The 13,803-nt window shown below is 35.6% G+C and overlaps 1 protein-coding gene across 1 annotated transcript in view; it reads right to left on the reverse strand.

Annotated features, from left to right (window-relative positions):
• Window positions 1-13,803, reverse strand: part of CCSER1 (coiled-coil serine rich protein 1) — a 1,228,673-nt gene that overhangs the window by 639,149 nt on the left and 575,721 nt on the right. The gene's annotated exons all lie outside the window — the stretch shown is intronic.

Consider the following 13,803-nt stretch of genomic DNA (forward strand, 5'->3'; position numbering starts at 1 on the left):
TTTCTCTAATTACTATTTTGCATAAATTGAGTCTTTAACAGAAATGAAAGACATTGTATAAATAAGTTCATATTATAGTTATCACAAGTTTGCTTTGTAAATATATTTCTACATTGAAATTATACTATTAATAAAGGTACATATGTTTACTGAAAATGAGATAAGCACAAATAAATAAAATGCCAAATTCCCACCAATGAACGATCTTTGTTCATTTTCACACAGTCCTTTCTGAACAAAATGTGATCACACAGTCTACTTTTTTCTGTTACTGTACTTTTTTTCTTTTTTACCGTCTATGTCAGTAAGTTTTCCTGTTATCTATAACAATGTTTATTCAAATTCCTTAAATGTCCATCAATGTCTCAATCTTAGATTTCATCCTGGATTATATACTACATCAGCATGTAATGTCATTTAAATCCTTTGGAAAAAAATTTTTGTAAATAGAGAATTAATTTCCTTTAGTCAAAACATTTCTAAGCACATAGAAAACAGAAAGACAACACCATTAACACTTGCAGAATCCTTACAGAGATTTAGCTATTAACAGTTGTTATGGCTGCTTTTTGCTTCCCTCTCTTGTCTCTCATTTCTCACTAATATATATAATTGTTCTTTCTCTTTAGTCTCTTTAAGCAGAGCTCCTCATTTTTTCATAGCATCTTCTTTCGATAAGGGTATCATCCCAGTTACACTGCACACTTGTAATCTGACTCATGCTATTGCTTTACTTATTCATCTACCTCTACTTCTAAGCTGATGGAAAGTTAGGTCTATAAGCTTGAATAGTTTCAGGTTCACAGTTACTGGCTTTTGCTTTCAACTTTTCTGTGGGAGGAGTTAGGAAACACTCTTCAGTAAATTAGGACTGCAGACTGATATTTTCCACTATAATATAACAATACAATGTTCCTTCCTTGATTTTTTAAATTTTCACACTTTTTTTCTCTCATCATGAAATAAACTGGGGAATTGGAATATTGTAGCTTATATATGTGTAGCTCCAAAACTACTGTAACAGTAGTAATATACTTTTATTACTGAATGAAGTTTTAGATTGTTTTTGCAGTTTTCTTTGTTTAAAAATAGGATGCAAAGGATGTGTACAACCAGAGCAGTGAGTTCCAAATCACCTTTTAAAATTTTTACTTTTCTCTGCAGTTATGATGCCAATTTTTATACACAGTGATTTTATTTTTTCCTAAGAAATATGTATTTTAAAATATATCCAAAGAAATCTCATCTCTTCCATGCTATTCTATATGGCTCTTTTGCTTCCCCTTATAGGCAAACATTGTTATTTCCTTTTTTACAATTTCTGTGAATGTGTATGTTACAAAAATGAATGCTATATGACAACTTCACAACTGCTTTCATTTACTGGTACAGTCTAGAGATTTCCCCAGCTCACAATGTTGATGTATTCCTTTCATTTTTGGCTAGACACCTCTCCACTACATGAATCAGCCATTATCTAACAACTGCTCATTGATGAATATTGTGCTGTTTTAATCATTATCACAAAAACGGCCATACAGGAAATCTTATGAGGCTACTGTTCGGTGGATGGAAGTGTATGCTCTGGGTAGACTTCTAAAGATGGCAATGCTGAACATAGTTTAGAATCATATAATTTCGTTAAATTTTTCAAAATTCTCATCTATACGGGTTATGCCATGTTACAGCATTGTTCTTTAATAGGAAATAAACTTCAAAAAATGCTTAAATGTTCATGTGATTGAAACTGAATTTTTAAAGAGTATTCATCAATATTATGGTAAGATAATATTTATTATATTTAAAATGCCAAAAATACACAAATATATGTTTGTATTTATGTAACATTTATGAGTCAGTGTTTACTTTAATGTTTGAAAAATAAGGTATAGAAAAGTTTCAATTATAGAAAATATTCATAAAATTAAATAAATTCTTTTGTATTTTGATCAAATACATAAATTTCTTTTAGTTCCATATTTCATGTCACAATAATAAGTCAAATTATTGATGTTCCTGTCACAAAGAAAAGTTCATCCTTTAAAACTCAATAAGGGTTTATAGAAATTTTGCATCAGTTTAAAGAACTCCAAGTAGCATTTTTGGAACATTAAGTATACTTTAACCCAAAATTTGAAAAAAATATATTTCTAATTGTGTAAGAGATATTTCTAATTAGTTATTAGGCTTAGAAAATTAATACTTTATCACCATTCAAGCTTCTATTTCCCAATGCAAGAAAATGCTTAAGCTATGGGAAATATTTTTCCAATTGTATCTTCAACAGATTCTCTTCTACTTTGATGGATGCCATTCAAATAAATCTGGAAATCTATTTTTATACACAAAGTTCATAACATAATGATGAATCTGAAGTAATTCTGATAAGTACAGAACTTTGACTTTTCAGGATTCCGAAATGTGAATTATACTTTTTGGTATAAATTTTCTCTATGGCCATTCGACTTTACAAATTTAAAATTCTAATTACCATCTTAACACCATGATATCACAAAAGAGTCTAATTTCCTGGTATCCTTACTTTACAGAGCATGACTATGAGGTTAATGATATATGTGGCTCACTTTTAGGAAACTTTCTATTATACTATTCTGAAAATTCCTCCTCTGCTGGCTTCATATGAAGCCTAACGTTCATGGAATTTGGTTGTTCCTTAAGATCTGATATTTGTAAATTATAAAATTATTTTACATCTTTATTTGTAAATGATATTAAACATTTGGAAGTCTTTTTTCCCCTAAAATCAATATTAGTTCTTTTACTGGCAAAAATTATAAGCTAGGTATTCTCAAGAGCCAAAGCATGAGAAAAGTTGCTGGAAAACATTTTGACAAAGACCACTATGAGGGCTAAAGCTCTTTATCCCCTTTTGTGCTTCTAAATCAAATACAAGTAGTGCTGTCAAAGAGAATAACAGACCTCACCATAAAACTAAATGGAACAATTAATTAAATTTAATTAAATTTGATAGGCTAGTAAACCAGGACATAATAAAAAGGCTGTCAATGGGTATAACATGAAAAATAAAGTTCTATATTTATGTTACTGCAAAAATTGTCATTATTGTTTTAAAACATATACGGTTTTATAATTTCTGCCTATTGAAACTTTGCTGTTTCTAGAAGTTACTACCTTTAAAAGAAACAGTACATGTAAGAATTATAAAAATAAGATGGGGCCAGCATTGTGACATAGCACGTAAAGGTGCTGCCTATGACGCTGGCATTCCATGTGGGCACCAGTTCGAGTCCCAACTGCTCCATTTCCTATCCAGCTCCTTGCTAATGTGTCTGGAAAGCAGCAGAAGACGGCCCAGATGCTTGAGCTCCTGCATCTGTGTGGGAGACCTGAAAGAATCTCTTGGCTCCTTTCTTGGATTTGGCCCATCCCTGGCCATTGTGGCCATTTGGGAATGGAAAACCTCTGGCTCTCTCTCTCTCTTTTGTCTGTAACTCTGCCTTTTGAATAAATAAAATAAACCTTAAAAAAATAAAAATAGGACAAAAACATGCCCAGCTACTTAGTTGTATAAATATAGTTGAATCATATTAAAATTCAAATAACCATTTATATATTATAATACCTTCTTTGATTATATGAAGTTAAAATTTTATAATTTCATTACTATAATTGTATAACCAATATAATTACATCATAAATATTTATATTAATTTTTATGTGCACATAAAAATATATATAATCCTAGCTTCTATAAGAACTATATAGCAAATAAAATAATTTTTGTACCTATGACATAAAGTATATTCTCAAATTATCCTATGTATGGCTGGCGCCGCGGCTCAATAGGCTAATCCTCCACCTGCGGCGCCAGCACACCGGATTCTAGTCCCAGTCAGGGCGCTGTATTCTGTCCCGGTTATCCCTCTTCCAGGCCAGCTCTCTGCTGTGGCCAGGGAGTGTAGTGGAGGATGGTGCAAGTGCTTGGGCCCTGCACCTCATGGGAGACCAGGATAAGCACCTGGCTCCTGCCTTCGGATCAGCGCAGTGCACCGGCTGCAGCGCGCCTACCGCAGCGGCCATTGGAGGGTGAACCAATGGCAAAAGGATACCTTTCTCTCTGTCTCCCACTCTCTCACTGTCCACTCTGCCTGTTAAAAATAAATAAATAAAAGAAAAAAAGAAAAAAAAATTATCCTATGTATGAATACACAAATGCTGACCTACAACTCTATGACACAGGTATCTATATCTATGTATCTATTTCAAGATATACAACTATTTCAAGGTACAAACATGTTTCAAGACTATAGCAAAGATAAAAATGCTAAGGAAATTTCTTTCATACTGAGAGGTCTTCAAGAGATTTTCAAAGAATACATTGCAGAGATTTTTAAAATTAAGTATTTTTCACTTCACTCCTTCTCAAATCTGATAATTCAACTTCAGAACTACCCAGATCACTCTGATTAAGATTTCTAATAGTAATGGGAACTCCCATGTCATACATTCACAATTATTCTTTCCTTGTTTTTGTTTTTGTTTTTTTTGTAATGTACTTAGCACCTTCTATGCACACAGCTTATTTTCTCTTTTTTTTAAAAAAAATATTTATTCAAATTCAGGGCTACAGAAAAGGAAGAAGTGACAGAGAGAGAGAGGTCTTCCATCTACTGGTTCACTCCCCAGATGACCACAACGGCCAGGGCTGGAGCAGGCTGAAGCTAGGAGCCTGGAACTCCATCCAGGTCTCCCTCCTGGGTGACAAGGGCCCAAACACTTAGGCATCTTCCTCTGTCTTTCCAAGGTCATTAACAGGGAGCTGAACTGGAAGTAAAGCAGGTGGGACATGAATGGGCACCCATATGGGATGCTGGCATAGCAGCAGTGAGTTTTACCAGCTGCACCACAACACTGGCCTCATTGTTTATTTTCAGTATGCCCTCACCAACGACAAGCTCCTTTCAGGAATATTCATTTTGGGGTTATAAAGCATGTATCCTAAGTGCCTATAAATGAATCTGGCTCCTAGGGGAAACATGATAATATTTATTGAATGAATGCATGATTTCCAAAAGTGATGTCCTCAGAACTCACCACCGGAGAACCCTTGACTCCTCCATTCCGTGTTAAGAAGCATCTGTGGGAGATGATTATCTGCCTCTGTTGTTAATCAATGATCTTGTCTGAAAGCTAGCTTTCTAACAATGGGACAAATTATAGTCCCCCCCCCCCCAAACCAACCTGGAATATATAACTCAGTATTTAAAGCTGATTTTTAAATTTTGCAAACAGAAGTCCGTTGAAATAAGTAAATATAAATAAATGAAACATGAGGAGAAACACAGTTTTCTAATAAACACTAGGTGTAATTCATACATGATCGGAAGAACAGAATTTAACAAAAAGGATTACTATGAATGGAACTAAAACAAAGTTTTAGCAAACTATAGTTATTTGGCAGTTTAATGAGACAGCCCAATTGAGGTTAATCGGTTCTTAGAATGGGGCTTAATCCATAGGCTGACATAATATTGTAGCATAATACCAAAAGCTCCATTGTTCCAACAGCTAATAAAGCAATTACAGTAAAAATGAATCATTCTTACATGAATAAGCTATGATGAACTATTTCCTCACCTTTTTTTAGAATTCCTTGTACATTAATGCTATTAGTAGCACCTCCAAAATTAAATCTAAGAAAACTAGAGATTTGGAAATATACAGGTGTTTTAAGAAGTTTTTCAACATATACATCATAAAGAAAATAGCATTATTATTTCTCAAGCATAAAAATAGAAAACATTATTTAGAAAGCGAAGCTTGCTATTTGGACAGCATGTCACAATATTGAAAAACACAGTGGTATAGGCATCCATTACCAAACTGACTTAGGCGCGCGCGTGCTCTCTCTCTCTCTCTCTCTCTCTCTCTCTCTCTCTCTATATATATATATATATATATATATAATTGGGACAAAATATGTATGACACAACAACTATCAGTTTCAAATGGCCAAGTGAAAACCATAATTGGACTATCATTAATTAATAATTTGATATTTGATGAAATATCTGATAGCTCAAAATACTTAATATATTGCAAATTCAAGACTAACAAGTACTTCTTATTAAATCTAAGAGTTAAATATATGCAATGAAAGAAGGATACTCTTATAGTTCATTTGCCTCTGAGACAAACTTTGAAACATAGTGAATATTCAGAGTCAGGTTCAGGCATAATCAAAAGAAAGTTTACTCCTAAGTTTGACTGATGGGTTCTAGCTTATAGCCAGAGAGAACAAAGAAGCTCTCAGGTACTACGGCCAGTAAGGTAAACAAAGATAATGTTTATTCACTGTATACTTGTCTCAAAAAATAGATATGAATTTTGGAAGTTTTCATTCTAAAGAAATATTGCACAGGGCAGCACCATGGCTCACTTGGCTAATCCTCTGCCTGTGGCGCCAGCACCCTGGGTTCTAATCCCGGTTGCTCCTCTTCCAGTCCAGCTCTCTGCTGTGGCCTGGGAGGGCATCAGAGGATGGCCCAAGTATGTAGGTCCCTGCACCCACATGGGAGACTGGGAGGAAGCACCCCGCTCCTGGCTTCAGATCGGCACAATGCCAGCCGTGGCGGCCATTAGGGGAATGAACCAACAGAAGGAAGACCCTTCTCTCTGTCTCTGTCTATCTATAACTCTCTCTGTGTCTCTCTATCTAACTCTGGCTGAAAAAAAAAAAAAGAAAGGAAGGAAGGAAGGAAGGAAGGAAGGAAGGAAGGAAGGAAGGAAGGAAGGAAGGAAAGAAGGAAGATTGCACTGTTGAAATAATAAATATATTTACCCTGATTGGGCTGTTCAGTGAGGCTGGGAATCTGTGGAACCCTCAGATGTGGATAGAATGTTCTCCACAAGCAGGCTGCCAGCTGTGGCTGGAAAGCTTGTTTCCAGACTGACTGGCATCTCCCCCACTGTAGCTTCTTGCACAGCATGTGTGACATTACAGTTTAAAATCACGCCTTCAGGTAATTTGCAATCTTCCACACAGAGCTAGCAGAGGAGGGGGCCAAGCCCCTAAAGAGAATCACGCTGTCTCCAAGAGACCCTGCTATCTCATGAGCCCCAAGCCAATCAACATACCTATGTGAAACTCCCATGCAATGGGCATCTCCAATAGAATGAACAGAGAGTAATACCTTAAAAACCCAGGACACTTCCTTAAAGCCAGTGTCCCACTCTGGCACTCTGCCTAATCTCCTCTAGGACCAGACGTTTTTGGGTTGCTTGCCAATCAAATAAAAGTTTCTGTGCTTCTGTACAAATTTTTTCCCGGCTTTTTATTTCTATACTTAGCTGAGGAAAAGAGTCCATGAAACTTGCTCCGGGAACTGCTCTCCCCCTGCAACTGGTAATAGTATGCATGTACGGAAACATAATGTAGTAATCCATAATTATGTATCATTTTTATATATCAACTACTTATAAAGAAAAGTTTAAAAGAATACAAAACCAAGTACTACTGAAAAGTCTTGAAAGAATATAAATTAGGTAGCAAGCATGTGAGACTAAAAGTGATGGGATACACTGGAATTTATGAGGGATTAAAGAGGGAAGCTCATATATGAAAGAAAAGAAACACTGTTAACAATGTTCTAGAAATCATGTCAATTTAATTCATAGCAAACTTATTTATTACAAACTCAAAAAAATCAATGTTCTAATATGGGAAAAAGTCAATCAGCAATATTTTAACAGAATCTACATTATATAAAAACTAAAAAGTCATGAAAAAAGCTTCCCTTTACAATGTCAAATAAGGGGCCACCGTTGTGGAATAGCAATGTAAGCCTCTGCCTGCATCCCATACAGGCACCAGTTCCAGTCCTGGCTGCTCCACTTCTGATCCAGCTCCCTGCTAATGCATCTGGGAAAGCAGTGAAAGATGGCCCAAGTGCTTGGGATACCTGGAAAAAGCTCCTGGCTTCAGCCTGGACCAGCCCTGACCATTATAGCCATTTGAGGAATGAAACAGCAGATGGAAGGTCTCTCTGTCTCTCCTCCTCTCTGTAACTCTGCCCCTTTCAAATAAAAAACAAATCTCTTTAAAAAATATCAAAGTAATGAAAGTACCTGAATTTTCTCACCATCAGAATATAAGATCTTCACTGCAAAATCTGGCAAGTCACTCTCATGTATTTTAATCAAACTGTCATTTGCAGTGTTTCAAGCTATAAAATATTTATAGACGGCATATGTGCTAGATTAAAGCATCTAGTGATATAGTTGATGTAATCAGAAAATCTTCCCTGCCTCTTAATGTAATCTTGTACTGGGCAACATTGCTATTGACTACATCTATTCATCTTCTACCCTGTTTTAATAATACAAGTGACACCTAAGAAATTATTCTTCGATATTTCAATAAACTAAGCCTGGGCAGATAGTGGAAGGTGAAATAGGTTAAATTGGCATTGATTATTTAAGACACACTCATTTATTTAACAATCTCCCTCATCATAAGAACTATTGTGTTTATGATACATGCTGGGATATTCTGAATTTACTCTTTAAAAATTCTTGCCCTGTGCATTAGAAATCAGAGCACACTGTATAGGAACATCAGTTTCAAGTCTCCTGACAAACAGGTTACAAGATGCCAGTTTATCGTCCAAGTTCTAAACTTACTCACTGTGGTGGATTTTTAATAGATTTCATTATAATTAATGTTTTCTGTGGATTTCATTTCCTATCTCAAACAAAATGCACAGCAACAGTTATCTCTCCAAGGAAATTTTATTAATGGTGACTTGTAGTCTCATATATTCTGACATTCAGGTCACTGAAACATGATCTATAATGATCTGTAAAGAACAATTTCTGTCTAGTATTGATTGCTTTAGAAAGAAGGCAAACAAGTATAAGAATCATCCATAATGTACAAGATTTCTACAGTATTTTTCTTTTCTCTAGTAAAAGCCTTTCACAAAGTAAAACCGAGTATACCATATTTGTGAAAATTAAAATCAGACCATATCTCCTGAGAAAAAATGAACAAGTATTATAAGTTAAAGAATAACTGATTCATTGTATATAAAAATATAAAAATTATAAATATTGGAAAGTATAGAAAATTTCTCTTGGTAATAGAAAAACTTAAATTACTAATCTCATTTTTCAATAGTCACCCAATTCATCATACTTAAAATGCCTTATTTATTTATAATATATTTATTTAAAACAATTTGCTTTTTACTTTTTTCAATACAAAATGCCTAAAGTTTATTACTATAGTTAAAGCTAATTATTTTCAATAGGCTTCCATAGCCTTGGCAGTTCATGACAAGAGTCTCGCGTGATTACTGACATCATAAATAAGAGTGCCAATTATTAAATCAACAACAGGAGTCACTGTGCACTTACTCCCCGTGTAGGATCTCTGTACTTAATGTGTTGTACTATGTGAATTAATGCTATAACTAGTACTCAAACAGTACTTTATACTTCGTGTTTCTGTGTGGGTGTAAACTGTTGAAATCTTTACTTAGTATATACTAAATTGAACTTTTGTATATAAAGATAATTGAAAATGAATCTTGATGTGAATGGGATGGGAGAGGAAGTGGGAGATGAGATGGTTGCAGGTGGGAGGGAGGTTATGGGAGGAAAAGCTGCTATGATCCAAAAGTTGTACTTTGGAAATTTATTAAATAAAAGTTTAAAAAGCTAATTATTTTCATACGTTTCTTTTTTAAAAAAAGATTTATTCTTATTTATTTGAAAGCCAGAGTTACAGAGAGAGGTAGAGACAGAGAGAGAGGTCTTCCATCCACTGGTTCACTCCCCAGATGGCTGCAACGGCCAGAGCTATGCCGATCTGAAGCCAGGAGCCAGGAGCTTCTTCCGATCTCCCATGTAGGTGCGGGGGCCCAAGGACTTGGGCTATCTTCCACTGCTATCCCAGGCCATGGCAGAGAGCTGGATTGAAGAGCAGCAGACGGGACTAGAACCGGCGCCCATATGGGATGCCAGCGCTTCAGGCCAGGGCATTAACCTGCGGCGCCACACACTGGCCCCTCATACATTTCTATATGCATAATTTAGTGCTTAATTTGCTGATTCTGATAGTATGTCCTAGAATTTATTGTGGGAGAGGATCCCAATGTAAATACATTTCTTTGGCATATTTGAGTTGGGTAATCAGAGAAACAGTGAACTTCTGCAGACCCATGAGTGATTCTGAAAAGCTGTCCTTTTTTAAAAGAAGTGTACCTCGACCTACACTAGTGAAGTAACACCAGTACAGCCACTGACCTTTCTAACTGCTATCGCCCCCTTCACCCCCAAAAGGATTTTCCCATAGGAAGAAGGGACTGTAGGCCTGACAGCTCACAGAGACTACCAGCTACTATTACCTGGAGGACCTCAACTGCATAACATATAACCCTTGTTTGCTGTGCACCTCTGCCCCCACCTTACACAATCTGTGCCATCTTTCTTTGGCCTAGAAACCCAAGCCTTTATGTTTTAAGCTCCACCTAAGGGGTCAGCCTTTGCGCTCCTCTTTGAGTCTCACACTCCAAAGTGTAGACATATGATAAAATTTGTGTGTCCTTCTTGTTATCTATTGTCAGTTTATTATATAGACAATACTACTGAAACTTGAGGGAAAGAAGTAAACCTAAAATTTGCCTGTAATAGGGAAACATGAAATCTTCAGAAAAGATTACTATTCTATAAGTACTAGCCAAATTTTCACAAGCACTTGTACAAGGGGATTCTTTGGGGACTACTAAAAAGAATGATTGTTTAACCTTAACTCAAACCAGCAAAATACATTAAGCTCTCATAGTCACATGTGAAAACAAGCAATGAAGATTAAATGAAAAATAACCAAGGTCATGGCTTCGTTTTCAGTTATTATTTACATGTTTAGAGAATTAAATAGCCAGGAAGTAATGAATTTTACAGAAAGAACTTTGCAGAAATACACAGCAAATTGGCGAAGGGCTGCTAGTAGCTATGATGTAAGGATAACTGCTGGTAGCAGAGATGTTTTCACAGACATACCTTTCTCTTTCTTTTTTAGAAACCTTTTATTTAATGAGTATACATTTCATGAGTGCATCTTTAGGAATACGGCAATTCTTCCCACTATATCTGCCCTCCTACCTCCACTCCCTCTCCACTTCCTCCTTCCTCTCCCTTTGCTGGTCCCATTGTCCATTAAGATTCATTTTCAATTAACTTTATACACAGAAGACCACGGCTATACAAAGTAAAGATTTCAACTATTTGTGCACACACACACACACAAAATATAAAAAAAACTGTTTGAGAACAAGTTTTACAGTTAAATCTCACAGTAAGACCCATTTAGAACAGAGGTCCTGAATGGGGAGTAAGTGCACAGTGATTCCTGCTGTTAATTTAACAATTACACTCTTATGTATGAAGTCAGAGATCACTCCAGGCTCTTGCCATCAGTTGCCAGGACTTTGGAAGCCTTTTGTGACCATAGTTTCCATCAGTATCTAGACAGGGCCTAGAGGCAAAGTGGAAGTTCTCTCCTCCCTTCAGAGAAAAGTGCATCCTTCTTTGATGTTCTCTTGTTTCTACTGGGGTTGCATTCGTGGAGAGCCTTCATGTAGGACATTTTTTTTTAGCCACAGTCACACATACCTTTCATTCCCCAGCAACTAATGCTCACAACCTGGTAAAACTAATAGTGTTGGACCAGCACTATGGCATAGCGGGTAAAACTGCCATCTGCAGCATTGGCATCCTATGGGCACAGGTTTAAGACCCAGCTGCTCCACTTCCAATCCAGCTCCCTCCCAACTAACAGCCTAGGAAAGCAGCAGAGCAGTGCTTGGCCTCTGCACTCACATGGAGACCCAGATGAAGCTCCTGGCTTCAGCTTGGCTCAGCCCTGGTCATTGCAGCCATTTGGAGAGTGAACCAGCAGATGGAAGACCTCTCTCCTCCTTCTGTCTCTCCCTCCTTTGCTATAACTCTTTTGAATAAATTAAAAAACTAATAAAGTCACACAAAAGTTTACATTTTATATGTATGTTCAGATCTTCATAAATATTTAGTCACCCTAACCCATTTACTTAAATTGAGTCAAATGGAGTAATTGAATCCAAACACCTAAGTGTTTTCACTTTTTCCTGTTTCAAGAACATATTACTTTCAATAGAAGCATAGATTCTCAGGAAGTTCTTACAGTAGTGAACAAGTAACTTACCTTCCAGGAATTAATTAATTCAATTGAAAACTGATGACTTTGAAATAGGGGATTCTAAATTGACTTTGAGTACCTGAATTGTTCGATGTTGTTATGTTGAAATGAGATTTAAGGGAATTACAGTATTAATATTCTTAGGGAATAATTCACTAATTTGCAGCTTTATAAATACATAGGTTATTATTCATAAAATCCACAGTGGGTTTATGTCCTACGGATTGATACATAAATATTATTTTTGGAAATATTTTAAACAAATCCTCCAAAAGCAATCACTAACAGTGAACCACTGATAGTAAATCCTTCTAAAGCTTCATTAAAATTGTTTCTCTTTAAAAACAAACATCAACACTATTTAAATGCTATATAACACTGGCATTCCAGAAGTATTATAGTCATAGGATTATCTAAAATGTTTCAGTTTCTAGAATGAACACATATTAAAATCAATGTGATAGAAAAATTCAAAAGTATAGCTTTCAGAAAATTTCTAAATTAAAAAATAAAGCACATAAATATCTTAAAACAGTTTTTGTTAAATTCAAAACTTTCATTTCCTAATAGAGTTTAAACTAAATATATTAATATAGTTTTTAAGATAACATAAAAATAATAAGTTTTTATTCTTTTGTTTTATTTACGTGAAAAACACTGAGAGAGAGAGGGGGAGACAGAGGGGGGGGGGGGAGAGAGAGAGAGAGAGATGTGCAATCTGCTAGTTCACTCCCCAAATGCTCATTACAAACAGCCAAGAGTGGGTCAGGCAAAAGCCAGGAGCCAAGAGCTCCATCCACATCTACCACTGGGTGACAGGGACTCAGCAGCCTGAACCATCATCTTTTGATTTCCCAGGCGCATTAACAGAAGTTGCATGGTTAGGCAAAGACAGGGCTCAATCCCAGGCACATCAGTATGGGATGTGGAAGCCCCATGCCACACCACAATGTCCACATTGTACATGGCTTAATATACTGAAGACGTGCTTATAAACATATTCCATTATTATAGTATGCATCTTTATAAAAATTATTGCCCTTCTATATCTCTTCTGAAGAAAGCACTAGAAATAATATTAATAAATGTGTTACACAGAACACTAGAGTCTTACAAATGTTGGCTACATGATGATGATAGTTCCCTTATTTTTTGTATCAAAAGAAGTTTAAAGACATAAACTTAGGAAAAATGCAAATTTAATGGCTGTGTTTAAGAAAAGACAGGTATTTATATCAAAGTTTTTCAAAATCATCCACTGTTACTAGAAATTATATTGCTTGAAAACAGGTTTTACAATCCTATTTTGACAGTTTCACAAGTATTTCATACACAGAAAAAATATTTATGTTCAATTAAACTCTGTTGCCTGCACTGAAGCCCAAGAACTAAAATATTATAAATTTCTCTGCACAGTTGTTTTCTTTCTTGTATCTGCATTTTAAAATGATGAGCTTGCCACTTGGTAACTGAAAACATAGTAACTTTATTAATCTGTTAATAAATTACTACTTTCTTAAAAATAAATTGCCCCATTATTTTAACATGTTTTTCCACGTCTTCAAATTCACTACTCAAGAGAC

This window comes from Lepus europaeus, chromosome 8 (assembly GCF_033115175.1).
Source record: "Lepus europaeus isolate LE1 chromosome 8, mLepTim1.pri, whole genome shotgun sequence".
Classification (NCBI taxonomy): domain Eukaryota; kingdom Metazoa; phylum Chordata; class Mammalia; order Lagomorpha; family Leporidae; genus Lepus; species Lepus europaeus.